Below are 15,180 nucleotides of genomic sequence, written 5' to 3'. Positions count from 1 at the left end.
GGGGTCACCCATCCCAGGATTGCTCCCACCTGAGCACGCTTAACTTTGAAACTTGGCTGGAATCCAATGCCTTAATGCCGATATTTTTGCGTCAACTTCCGCGCATGACCTTTACTACATAATTTGAGGCTAATCGAGGTCTTATAGATCCCGGGACACCCTCGTAACATGTCTTTTCCTTCACAATTACCATTTTACCCTTTTTGGGCCTTAGAGCTCATCTTTCGCTTCCGTGTATAATTACTTTTCATCCTAGGTTCCCAAATTCCTGATAGTAACAGATGCTTCTTCGTTTCCCTTACTTCATAATTGTCCGGATATCCGTCCGTTCGAATTTCTTACTCACCGCTTTTACATAATAATCTGTAGCGAAATTAGTTGTCAACTTTCTGAATCCTTCATCCGACCTTGTTTTCCTTGTACAGAACAAATATCAGTAACGACTTACAGAACATACGGCTACATCACATTCTGGCCATCCGGAACTGCCAATTCCAGGTAACAGGGCAAATACGTCAATACTGCCCCCGGTGACCTTCCATATCACCACTTACCTTTTGTGTCGTATGTGAGGCCCATATAAGAGATCTCATTTCCTATAGTTTGGCTCTATCGCACGATCTGAGACAGAAAGATGGTCAACAATTCCTAAATGCCCTGTAGTCTCCTGTTTATACATGTGGCCGGCAACACACCATAAACAGGACTCTACTAGACACGACTTTGCAGACAACCCACGGACAGACCTTGCTCTGATACCACTCTGTCACACCTTTATATTATTAGGGTGTGATGGGCACCCGACCCCACATACGGAGCCGAGCGAACCCGCAGACCCTGATTACACACCTAATTTTTTTTTTTCTGAAGGTCAATTACAAATAAAATACATGTTGTGCTTTCGATATCTTCCGCTTACTATTTCCAGAATTTAACAAGTCTGTAATTTTACGAAATTTATTATGCGACACACAAAATAACATATCGGCTGATGAAACCGCTTACAGACTAACTATCATTACCCACGACGCTGTCTGCAAAGTCTCTAATACTGATCGGACATCACAACATACATACCCTGACTCGGCAGCACTCCTGGAGGAAATGGAGCCCGCCAATCCACTGGACCATCTTCAGCTCATCTCGTCTAGCCATTTGTGGGTACCTGCGCGGCATGAAACGCAGGCCCCAAAGAACAGGGGGTCAGTACGGATATGTACTGAGTATGTAAGGCATAAGTACAGAAAACGAAATCATGACTGATATAGACAGAACAACATACAAAAACTTATTCAGAAATATCAAATGCTTATCATTTTTCTTTTCCAGACACGAATCATACTTACTCATCTCGTATACCAGACAGATTACAGAACGTACAAATTGCTTGAATGACATCACATAGCAGACGGAATACAGAATGTACAGAAGGTCAGAATACTTACTTTCCCACATAAGTCATGCATATCAGAATCGGATATCGTATCACATACGCGGCAACCCCGGGGACAAATAACACGCCGGGACAAGTACCATATCATACAGACGATAACCTCGGGGACAAATAACACTCCGAGGAACGGTCACATCATATCATATGCATGATGGCCTCGGGGACAGATAACACGCTGAGGAACTGATGGACAGTGCCAATGAATGCGCACGATAACATAGGCACGTGGCTGCCACTCCTGCCTTTGGCGCCACAACACATCTAACTTCCAGAAGTTTTTCTCCGATCTCCGTCACACATCACAACATAACCACGGTACCCGGGGGTGGACAGATAACACAACACCCCGAGCCCGGACACATCATACTTCGTAACATAACCTCGGTAACCGGGGACGGACATATAACACAGTACCCCGGAACCGGACACATCATACTTCGGAATTCATATATGGAACCCGGCCCCCAACAGAGGACCCGACGAACCATCCGCACGATACATACCGGCCCGGGACTCGGTGAAGGAAATCATAACATATGCACGAGCAGAGTCGTGAAGAATCAAATGCGCATAACTCAAGCTCAATAAGTTAATCAAACGTATTCTCAGAATGTCCATACAGATTACTTATTACCGATTACTTATAGATTATTCAAACATATTCTCAGAAGATGCATAACAGATTCCTTATTACAGAATGCTTTATGTCAAATTACTCTTAACAGAATATTTCTATCAAGGCACTTATCGCTTTTACTCAATCAGAATACATGTTCCAAATTGCTTGCATCGGATTTCCTCTAACCGACTACTTAGGTCCGAATACATATATCAAAAGGATTATGACAGAATGCCTATCGACATGTGAAGATCCAGAACAAGTTTCGGGTCAATCGGAGTTAGTATACAAAAGTTACGAGCGTTCGAAGTACAAAACGCTCTCCAATCATTTCAGAAGCTTTTCTTGGAAAACTAAAGCCGTAATCAGGTTAACTACCCTTTTAGACATGATTATGGATCAAACCAAATAGAACCTTTGGAATCATACGTACGTCGGAATACTTAAGTCAGAATAAATATATCAAAAGGGTTATGCCAGGATACTTAATTCAACCTACTTATGTCGGAATATTCAGGTCAGAGTCCATACTTGTATCTGAATTTCTCATATCGGAACACTTATGCCAAATACTTACGTCAGAACATTTGTGTCGGCATGATTAGTCCAGAATGTTTATATCAAAAATACTTAAATCACGATTCACCTATCAGACTCATTTGACACTTAAGTTAGGGAAAACATACAGATCACAAACAGACTTCAAATTACATAATGGAATAACCTCAAGATACATATCATATCATATCCTACATGGCTCTAGGGCATGCCAAGGAAAGAAAGGTAAGCCTCACATACCTGGGCGACGACCAACTGGTTGTGCTTACGCATCCAACTTGTTTTCTTACACGCAAGAGGGTTCATCCATCTTGTCAATCTACGTCCAAAAGGATTCATTCATTCGTTAGACTCGTTGTCACATACTTGCCTTAACCTTTCAAACACGTTTTCTTCTGTTCTACCGGAATTTCGGCAGCATCTCCTCTGTAAATGTACCAATCCCGAGAATATGGCTCGGCCCCAAATCAACAACAACCATCCGGGAATTTAACCCGGCCAAACCAATAAAGATACTAACACACCAATAAGAGGTTCAAAACACATTTTCACATTAGCGATTCCTACACAATTCAACATCATAATCTTATACTTAATTCGACTACTTACACTCAAACCAACATCATCGTTCATACATTCCATTTCTAATCCGAACCCAATCGAAACAATATTCCAGACCCTTTAAACAATTCACACGATATTACAAACAACTCAACCAACACCCCGACCTACCCGAATTCATCCCCAAACCCGAGAACAACACTAAACACATTCTTTCCTCCCAAATTCACACATTATGTTACAATACATTAATTTACAACTTAATTTCGTAATTTCAAGAAACCGCATCACGACTATATTACAATCACATTAGCTTCCAAATCAGCCCGCATAATTAAAATCTTAACTTGGATTATCAAAACTTCATTTTCCATCATAGAACTCACAACGACGACAACCAAAATACTAACAACAATTTATTCATTCCCAACTACACAAAAGGGGACCATACGGCCAACCCTCAGCAATTCCATATTTCATGAATTTCTTCCAATTCTATATACTACAATACGCATGAATCCTTCATAACAACAATTTTAATGCGAAGTAAAATTTGCTTATTCTTTCTATTCCAAAACAGCCCATACACACGGCTACACACACCAATACACACATGTTTCACAAATTTCACTCATTTCTACATACTACAATACTTCAACAATATTCATAACACATAAAAGAGAGTTAGTTCTTTACCTTCATTCTTCATCTTCTCCACTTGGTTATGACTCATAAACCATCCATATAAGTATTCTACTTGCTCCACCAACTCCACCTTCTTGACAAGCATCTTCCCCATAGCAAGAAACTAGAGGAAAACAACCCTCCATGATCAAATTTGAGGGGCTGGTTTCGGCCAGCCTCTAGCCGAACTCACCTCTCTCTCTTTCTTTTATTTTTGTTCATCATTATCTTGTCTTGAATTAGAAAGGGAGTCACATATATATAGTTATAATTTCAAGCATGTGAGGGGCACATGCCCCTCTCTAGAAATTTCCTTTAATTTCTTGAAATTTTCCTAGCATAGAAGATGAACCAAAGTCTTGCCATGTTCACCTTGGCCCATATAGTTTCCATCACATGGCCAATGTGGCCCTTTTGAACTTTTATAAAAATTTTGTGAAATTCCCGTTCCGTCCCTCGACTTTTCTCAATATGACCATTTTACCCCTAGCCTTCCACATTATTTCCATTGGTCATTTTGCAAATTTCTCCTCTTAAATAGTATTCTTAACGACTTTTGCATTAATGAAATATTTGAAATTGGTTTCGCCCTTAACTTTCCACGACGACTGAAAAATATTCCAACGTCCAAAATACGGGCTAGAACATCACAGTTAACGGATCGCTTCATTATCGATTGTAAGCTCGTTCTAAGCCACAGCCTGCTTACATAGCCGTTCTCTCGTAAGGCATGTAGGACTGGGGTGTTCATGAAATCATTCATGATAACTTTTGTTTACTTCCTTTATGATTCTTCGTCATTGTCTCTTTTAACTTTTCTTTTCTCCAGGTCCTCTTATTCCTTAAGACTTATTTGACTTGATTGCAACTAAACTCGTCCGTTAGCATTCTTTCTCATAATTATTTGTGGGACTAGCTCAAGGCATTACTAATACTCCTAACTCGTCCTGTCTTAATCCATCCTGACTTCTTTACCTGACTTATAATTTGTTCAACCAAATCTTCCAAGGTTCTTCAAACTTCGCGCTCATCCACCATCAAGTTGCTCACTCGATAAGACTTTATCCACATACATGCACCATATATCTCACCATAAGTAACTAAGCCCTACTTCTGACTTTCTTTTATTTAGGAATTTAGTACAACGCAAGTCTGCGCCCCTTAACTCCATATCCCTAATGGGAGAAGGTGTTATACTTCCTTGGCAGCGACACCTTGCATATTTTCCACTTGCTGCATAGCGCCACGGTTCCGTTGATTTTATTTTTAACCTTTACTCCTCTTTGAATCCCTATACTCTCCATCTGTTGCGTAGGAAATGGCATTCTAGTTCCCAAAATGTGTGCCAGCAGTTTCAATGGACGGGTCAGTAGGCTCTTAATCATCCTACATTGGTCCCGTTTCTGTGAAACTTAATCAAATGCATGCTCGAAGTTGAACTTTTCTATTCTCCTTAGTTACTCTCCTCCCCTTGGTTGACCATCTTATTCCTCCTGTACAACTCCCATACATACTCTAGAGATCCTTGATTAACAAATTTTTGAAACTGAAAACTGTCCGATATTTTGTAATACTAACGTCCGTAGCGGTCCCATCATAATGCCGAACTTTGATGGAAAACCGGATGTGCCCACTCTTGTAATGCTTTTCTCATATCCTTCTTATCGGCCCTGGTGGTAGAGCAAGAGCCTATGGTGCGGTCACACTCGCAGCTGCCCTGCCGGTTGTCTCATCGGGTCCTTTAAACAGATTCTTCATGATAGAGGTCATAATTTCGGGAGGGTCTGACTTAGTCATATACTTATATTCCTTCTTATGCTGTCTGTTACTCTATGACCTGTACTGGCAGTTGATGTTAGCCTAAAATCCACACTCGGAGTTGACCCCACATTCTCGTTTAGCTGAAACCCTTCTTTTTGTTGGAGAAACTGCAATTTCTAATGGGATGATAGAATTGGTAACGAACTTTCCTACATTATTAGCTCTATCGCATGATCTACATCATGAAGGAAAGAGGCGTTTCCTAAATGCCCTGTAGCCTCATGTTTAGAAGTATGGCGCGCTTCATACCCCTAAATAAGACTCTACTAGATACTGCTCATAAACATTTCTAGGACTGACCTGCTCTGATACTACTTTGTCACACCCCGACGAGGGGCATGACGAACACCCGACCCTAACAGCCGAGTACCACCTGACGTGACATAATATAACCTTAATACAATAATCCTGCATGTAATCATTAGCATGTATATATAAGAGCACTGGTATACAGAAAGGCCCAACACAAGGATAACATAATCTCTTTGCGAACAACTGTATACATAAGTCAGCCGATAAGGCCGCAACATGAACATCATAAAATATCATATAGCCGCCCAGGCTATAACATGTGTATCATAAAAATAATGAAAACATGCATGACTCTGACGCCCACTACACCATCTATGAGCCTCGAGGAATACGTACATCTATCATTTACATAACCTGCAGACTCAATAAATACCCAACTAGCAAGCCCGGTATAATGGTACTCGCTGACGTCCTGCAGAAACTAGCAATCCCACTTCGAGGGTTCTTCTGCTCAGCCTGTCAGGACCTGCAGCACGAAATGTAGCTCCCCAAGAAATGGAACAGTTAGTACTGATAATGGTACTGAGTATGTAAGGAAAAGAAGTAATGACATCCGTAAAATATAAATGTAAACATAGGAGAATAGTAATGAATGGTAACCTGTGACATCTGAAACCATACCATATGCCATGCATGAGAAAAATCATTTTTCATATACAACATATACATATATAAATAATATATATAATGTACCCGGCCCTTTTGCGACTTAGTGTGAAACGTGCCAGGCCTTTGCAGGAATCGATGTGTATATTATCATCCTCCCCACGTCTGGGGTTTCGTGTGTCTAGGAAAACATCATTATATCATAACCTACCTGGCCCTTATGGGACTCGGTGTGAATACCCAACTGATCAGTGGTTGCACATCTATGTACAGTACTTGGCCGACTATGGCGTGGCTCAGTGGAGTATAATAGAGCATACATATATATATATATATATATATATAAATGCATGAGGGTTCAAAGAAGTGACATTGGGCCTTTCAGAGTGACGTAAGGTCATTATACCGCCGAATATATTATGGGACACTTATCGAGGACAAGGAATGACTCGAATGATAATACTCACATTTACATCATAAGCATCTTTCATAAATTATACGGACAGTTTAATATGAGTCAAAGAACGACTTAGCTGGGGACGTTTACTTCATTTGGTAAAATATCAGAAATTCCGTAAAAATAGAGATTTTACGAAAAATATGTATCTTTCATAAAATACATGAACTTCTCAAAACTATTTATTTTTCGTAAAATATATATATTTCATAAAATGTAGGAAATCCGGAATAAACTTGAATGGATTGATAATGCACGCTCGGGGGTTCTATTGATTCGTGCCAAGGAAAACTAGAGCGAAAACCTTACATACCTTATTCTTTAACTTGCTACCTGAAGGGATTTCCTATCCCGAGCTTGTCTATTCCTCCGCACCTATACGACAACATCCAAATCCTGGGTTTCTCCGCCTCGACTTGCATGCAAATATTTTGGTGCTAATTTTCGAAATTATCTGAAGTTACAAAAATTCGGGCAGCATTTCACCTGCTTATACTCCGTTTCCATGTTAATCATGACAACAAAACCAACACTAGTACCAACAACCCATTTAGTTTGATTCAACACCCATCTTATCCAACCAACAATACCCATATAGAGTATAATTTAACGAATACGCTAAAATTTAACGAATACGATTTCAAATCATCAAAACCCATTATAATAAATATAGGACATTACCTTCCTAAGCTTGCATGGCTCCTTGGAAACTCAAAACTCAAGATTCCACCATACTTTTCCCGTAATCCAATCAACAATTACGATGCTATAGGGATGATAGGAAGTTGCTACTAGTTTCCCGAGCCTTGATCACAAAGCTTCTTCATGATTTCTTGCATTTAAGGATAAGTAATGTAGGACAGATGTTTCTAGGTGGTTCTAGTGTTTAAGGATGTGTGAAAATAGGTGAAAAATGAAGTCGAAGGGCTATTTATATAGCTCCAAGTCGGGTTTAGGCCGAGTGAGCCAATTTTGTGGTCTTTTAAGTGGTTTCTAGAATTTTTGCGTAGGTTCACGGGCTTCTGGCTGTCCGTTTTAAAATGCCCATAACTCCCTACTCCGATGTTATATCGATGAAGAGTTTGAAACGTTGGAAACTAGACTCGATGAAGTTCAATTTGGATAATTTATTTACTTCATAACTCCTCATATGCGAGGAGATATATCCTGGTGAAGTTGGACCAGAAATTTCTTTTGAAATTTTGCCAAGCTTTGCCCAAAGCTTTGACAACTAGGTTTCTTCAATGTGCTTGACCTCGGAACCTTTAGCAATTCTCTTATTACTTGTTAGAAGTCTTTCTTAGCCTTATAAGAGTTCCATGGCCTCTTCAGGTTAACGTTCGTTTATTAACGGTACTAACGATACAAAATTCTTCCAATGTGTAACACCCATTAGTCATGACTTATATCCTGAGTACGCTCACGAAGTTAACCTTCCATAAGCTCCTTCTCCGAAAATACGTCATAAGTATGTAACTTCCTTAGCTCCTTGGAGGGCGAGGTGTAACATTCTTCGCCCCTTAAGAACATTCGTCCTTGAATGTTCAAAGTCTGTGAGGGGAAAACTCATTATGCTAATTCCTTAGAGGTTGCTCTAGCTATTTGGGCCCTTAAAGCATCTGTATTACTCAACCGAATGGTTATATGAGGTAGTGTTCTCAACAACATATTGCCTCGCAATTGCCATACCGCCACTTCTCGAGGAACCTAAATCTGACTCGAATTTCACTTCTGCCTTAACTAACCATGTCCATTCTTTCTCGTCCGTTGAAGGTAGTAGTCAGCCTCGTACAATTCTTTTAATATAGACAAAAGCTCCAATTCGTAAGTTTGATTGACCTTCTCAAGTATCCCATACGTATTGATGGATCCCAGACTGAGTATCCCATAGAAGTCATTCTTAGCCTTATAAGAGTTCTATGGCCTCTCCGGGCTCACGTTCTTTTAGTAATGGTACTAACGATATGAAATTCTTCCAAGGTGTAACACTGCTTTGTCATGATTTATATCCAGCGTATGCTCACGGCGTTAACCATCCATAAACTCCTTCTCTAAAAATACACGATAAGTACGGAACGTCCTTAGCTCCTGGGAGGGCAAGGTGTAACAACTTGAGCTCACAAATGGCCCCCATGAAATCAAATCCCCAAACATCAAATACTGCCACTTCCATCACGAAATTCTTAGGCATATCCTGCCTCCTACCAATACTCCCTTGTCTTTGGCACTGATCACAAGACCTTACCATAAAATTTGCATCATGGAACAGAGTGGGCCAGTAATATCCGCACTGAAGAACTTTGCCTGCAGTCTGAGTCCCACTATGATGACCCCTAACTGCAGTGTCATGACACGCCTTTAGAGTATCCATTACCTCACCCTCGGGAACACAACGACGAATGATGAATGATGTTATCAGCGCATATTTCGAATAAATACAGCTCATCCCGGTATGACTGCCGAGAATCTCTTAAAAACTTCTTCTTCTGGTATGACTTGATCTCATCTGGAATAATGCCCGTCATCAAAAAGTTAGTGATGTCTGCATACCAAGGTGTTACCTCAGCTGTCATTGCTAGGACCCACTCATATGGAAAAGCATCATCAGTATCCAACTCCTTTGAAGGTCTCCCAGCTTCTTCAAGCCGCGAGAGATGGTCATCAACCTGATTTTCAGTCCCCTTTATATCATTTACCTCAAAATTAAACTATTGCATAGCAGGACCCATCGAATTAACTGCAACTTCGCTTCTTTCTTCGCCATCAGATTCTTCAAAGCAGCATGATCATTATAAACCACAACTTTGGACCCCAACAGATAGGCCCAAAATTTCTCAAAAGCACAGAATATAGAAAGCAGCAGTTGTTCAGTCACTTTGTAGTTCATTGCTGCATTCAACATTTTACTGGCATAGTAGATTAGGTGTATGATTTTGTTGTGCCTCTAGCCATGCACAACGTAATAGCAAAACTACTCGCATCACACATCAGTTCAAACAGCAGAAACCAATTAAGAGAAACAATAATAGGCGCAGAAGTCAGACGCTCCTTCAATTCAACAATTACCTTTTAGCACTTTTCATCAAACTTGAACTTAGCCTCTTTCTCAAGAAGCTTGCACAATGGGTTAGCAATTTTTGAGAAATCTTTGTTAAAGCGCCTATAGAACCCAACATGTTTCAAGAAACTCCGGACACCTTTAACTGAGATGGGTGGAGGAAGCTTTGAAATCACATCAATTGTAGCCTAATCAACCTCAATCCCCTTTTCAAAGATTTTATGACCGAGAACGATCCCTTCTGTTACACCCCAACTCTACTAGGGTATGATGGGCACCCAACTCTTACGTAGAGCTGAGCGAAACCTCTGGCATTCGCATAACAACCTGCACATACATATAGGCTTGGGAATATAATTTACTACTCTTGCTCGCTGTCACACCCCAATATCCCTAGGGAGTGATGGGCACCCGACCCTTACTTAGGGCCGAGCGAACCCTCAGACTCTTGCTACACATAAAATCACGTCAAACTTTTTAAATCAAATAAGATAAAATACATAGTAAATTTGTTTTTTCCAGAAAATATCTTTCTCGTAGCTTCCGAGTAGAACAAATCTATAATCATACAAAATTCAGTACATAACACAGACCGACATATCGGCTGACGGAGCCGCCTACAGACTGACTAACAATACCCACGACGCTGTCTGCAAAGTCTCTAACACAGATCCAGAAATCTTAACAGACAAACTCTGACTCGGCAGCGCTCCTGGAGGAATGGAGCATGCCATCTCCGCTGGAACATATTCTATAATAACTTCAGCTCATCTGGGAGTACCTGCGCGGCATGAAACGCAGCCCCCGAAGACAGGGGGTCAGTACGGAATATGTACTGAGTATGTAAGGCATGCAATACAGAGAAATAGAATCATAACTGAAACAGACAGAACTAACAGGTAAATACATTACTCGGAATACCAGACGCTTACCTTTCAGATACAATTCATACATAATTGTCTCCTATGTCAGAAGGGACACAGAAGGTAAACGAATCGACCAGAGTACCAAAATGCTTATTTTGCAATCACAGATCGCATGTCCGAAGAGGTGCAGAAAATACAGAATGCGTCGGGGTCTCACTCGTCAGACGGAGTACAGAACGTACAGAATATTCAGATAACGTCATGTGTTAGACGGAATACCGAACATATCGTACGCTTCGCTGAGGTCACAAATCCGACAGATTACAAAACGTGCAGAACGTTCAGATGATATCGTATATTAGACGGAATACAGAACATACAGAAGGCTCAGATGATGTCATATATCAGACGGAATACAGAATGTACAGAGTATCAGAATACTTACTTTTCGAGCACATATTAGATATATCGGAATCATATAATGTTTACACAGATACGAGATCCCGGCCCTTTACGAAGGGACGCGGTGAACAGAATGATCATATGCCAGAATTATATATCATACATGCGTGTAACGTGTCCCGGCCCTCCTGTGAGGGACTCAGTGGATAGACTCATTAATGCTTGTCAAAATCATGGATCACATATGCATATAACGTGTCCCGGCCCTTCAAAAAGAGATTCGGTAGATAAAATCATGCATAACAAAATTGTATATCACATATGCAAATAGCGTGTCCCGGCCCTTTGTTAAGGGACTCGGTAATATGAAATCATGCATGTCAGAATCCTGTACCATGTATACATAACGTGTCCCGGCCCTCTACTGCGGGTCTCGGTGAATAATCATCATATGCCATCGTGGCCGCCATCCCCGTATCATCATATCATAATCATATACAAATAACGTGTCCCGGCCCGCAAGTACGAGGAACTCGGTGAACAATGCAGAGGAAGAGCACGATAACAGAACCTAGCCCGGGACTCAGTGAATCAAACCGTATCGTGGAGGTACGCACGAGAACATAACATGCCCTGGCCCGGGACGCAGTGAAAGATACATTGAGTCATGCACGAGCAGAGTCGTGAGAAACCATATGCACATAAATCCAGACTCGATGAATACGTACACTTACCAACATTCGAAGGCTCAGAAACGAGTTTCAGATTCGTCCGAGTTAGTATCAGAAAGTTATGAACATTTGGAAAGCAGGAACCTCTTCGGACTTTTTAAGCGATCCGAGATCGTACCGGAAGAACATTATGGCTCTCAGAGCATACTCATATCAGAATACTTGGATCAGAAGACTCATATCCAGATACTAATAGCCGAATACTTATACCGGAATACCCGTATCAGAATACTTATATCAGACGCTTATACCAGAATGCTCATATCAGAATTATCATATCAGAATGCTTAGATCAGAATACTTATAGCGGAACATTTACATCAACACGTTTATACCAACATATTCAAATCAGAACATTCGTATCGGAGTGCTTAGTTTACCTCAGGATAGTCAAATCAGAACACTTGTATCTAAGTTACCAGGGACTTATAACAAACTCAGAACATTAGCCAAGTGTTTCCATTAATTATCGTACGGAAATAAAGCAAATAGAGCAATATATATAGGTCTCGGGGATTGTGGGCCCACCTCGGGTCAAATGAGGTGGCGCACACAATTTACGTATTTTACACATCATAATATCATTCGTGATAGTTTTAAGGTAGTCGAGTCCCATTTGTTCAAGTTCTAGATGTTTAGACAATTTTTCCAACCATAAGCAACCTAATTGATTCAATTCCACTAAAAGAAAAAGGGGCAATTTCGGACGTGGATTCCGAAGAGTAGAGTTGTCCCCGAGGTCCAAATTCAAGCCTAGTATATCTAGGGCATGCCGAGAGAAAGAAAGGGTAAGCCTTACATACCTTTTCCGCTCCTTAAGCTTCTCCAAATTCGAATCCCGTTTCCTCCAAAATCTACAAATGGTCATGTTTACCAATTGTGAGTTATAGCTTCTAAGAGTTTAACTTAAATTCATGTTTGTCTACCGAAATTTCGGCAGCATTTCCCCTATACATATAGCATCCCCGAGATTCAACTCGGCTCAAAACAACAACAACCATACCAACGACAATATATATAACATTAACAATCGACTAGAAACGCATTCTAGCGCAAATAGTCTTATTTTCCAAATAATGCAACAACTCCAAATCCAACTTTGCACTTACAAATCAATATCAATATTTTCATATTCACATACTAATTAGGATCATTCAAACATAAACCAAGGGAATTCCAAGCTATATGTTCAATATTCAATAATTCCAAGAATTTCAATACTCGATCCAAAATTCCTTATATATAGCAAAACCATCTCAACATATTTCGTACATACTAATTCATCACCAACGACCACAATCTACACCCCAAACAACTTCATTATCTTAATATCATAAAATCATATTAATGTGACATAATTCTCTACATTTCATTTTCATGCCAACTTACCCCATATATACTTCATTTACATTGTAATGATCACAACAACACAACTAACATGTTAAACAAAATAATTCACTCCCATTATACTTCCATGCACCACACGGCTATATCCTATATTTCCAAATTCAACCAAATTCATTCAACTTCCATTTCCAATATAAATCCCACCATAACCATAACTAGAATACAACATAAAATTAATTCATCTTTGCCCATACACCAACACATGCACACGACTATATTCATATATGTACACCTCCATGCAACTCCCATGTTTCCATGAATTTTAACCATTTCTACATTCCACAACATAAACAAAACCATTCATAACATAAAAAGGGGATGAATTCTTACCTTTCTTCTTCAACTCCTTCACTTGACTAGAATGCGGAAACGACGAAACGGATGGCCTATCTTCCGAAACAATTATACCATGTTTTAGAGGGACCTTGAATTAGTAGGAATTCAACAAGAAAATAATTTTTGGATCAAGATTTTTGAGGGTTGATTTCTCTATGGCCAACCCGAAATGGCTCCTATTGTTCTTGTTTTTTCTTACCTTGTTTTCTTTCTTTGTTTCTTGAATAATGAAATTTTTTTTTTGTCTTACGTCATAAGCTTATGTATATATATATATAACTATTGTAGTCATATGAGGGGCACATGCCCCATTTCTAGAATTTTCTTAAAATTCTAGCAAAGATGACTTATTTGTCATCTTTTTTTTTCATTTCTTTTTCTCACATGGCCAATATGGCCCTTTTTGAACTTTCAAGAAACTTGTGTGAGATTCCCATTTTGCCCCTCGACTTTCCTCAATATTACCATTGGACATTTTGTAAATTTCTCTTTTTACCCTTGGCCTTTCCCAATATTTTCATACTACCAATATTCATAAATAATATTCCTCACAACCCGTACATAAAAATGATTCTTGGAAATGATCTTGTCCTTAACTTGCCACGACTTCCTCGAATTATCCGAATGTATGAAATACGGGATATAACATCCTTCCCCCCTTTAGAACATTCGTCCTCGAATGTTCAACTGAGCTTATGGGGTCTTGCAGCACTTCGGGGGTCCCGTTTGTGGTCGCTCTTTTATGCTCGTACCTTATCCTTTACCTTATTCTCCTTGGCCTCTACACAAATCTTCAGTTTATGTCATAGGTTTCCCTTCTGGTACATAAGAATATGATGATCCCTTTTTGGTCTAATATAATATGGTCTCCCCCCCCCCCCCTCCCCTTTAAGGGCTCCTTATACACCAACGGTTTCTCTTTCCAACTCCGTGCACAACATAGTAAAATTTCTTATCATAGATTTTCCTTTCATTTTTCGTCGATACCCTCATATATGAGATATCATACATGCTCATATACATATACACATATAATTAGTATCAACTAACCTACAAAATACTTCCAGACGCTATTCAAGCCTATCCAAATTCGAGAGCCGTGACGTACTTTCTGTCTCTTCTCTAGTCTGGCCTGTCGCGTGCCACGTGGCCTTTTATGGTCTCCAACCACTCCGTATATTCTAATTTCACTTAGGCCATTCCAGTTTTCCATTTGTCTCTTACAGCCAAATCTTTGGAATTTCTTGCAAACTTACCAAGGGGTCACCCATCCTAAAATTGCTCCCACCTGAGCACACTTAACCTCGAA

This window comes from Lycium barbarum, chromosome 2, assembly GCF_019175385.1.
Source record: "Lycium barbarum isolate Lr01 chromosome 2, ASM1917538v2, whole genome shotgun sequence".
NCBI lineage: Eukaryota > Viridiplantae > Streptophyta > Magnoliopsida > Solanales > Solanaceae > Lycium > Lycium barbarum.
The sequence above is the reverse complement of the archived record's forward strand: the minus strand, read 5'-3'. Positions refer to the sequence as shown.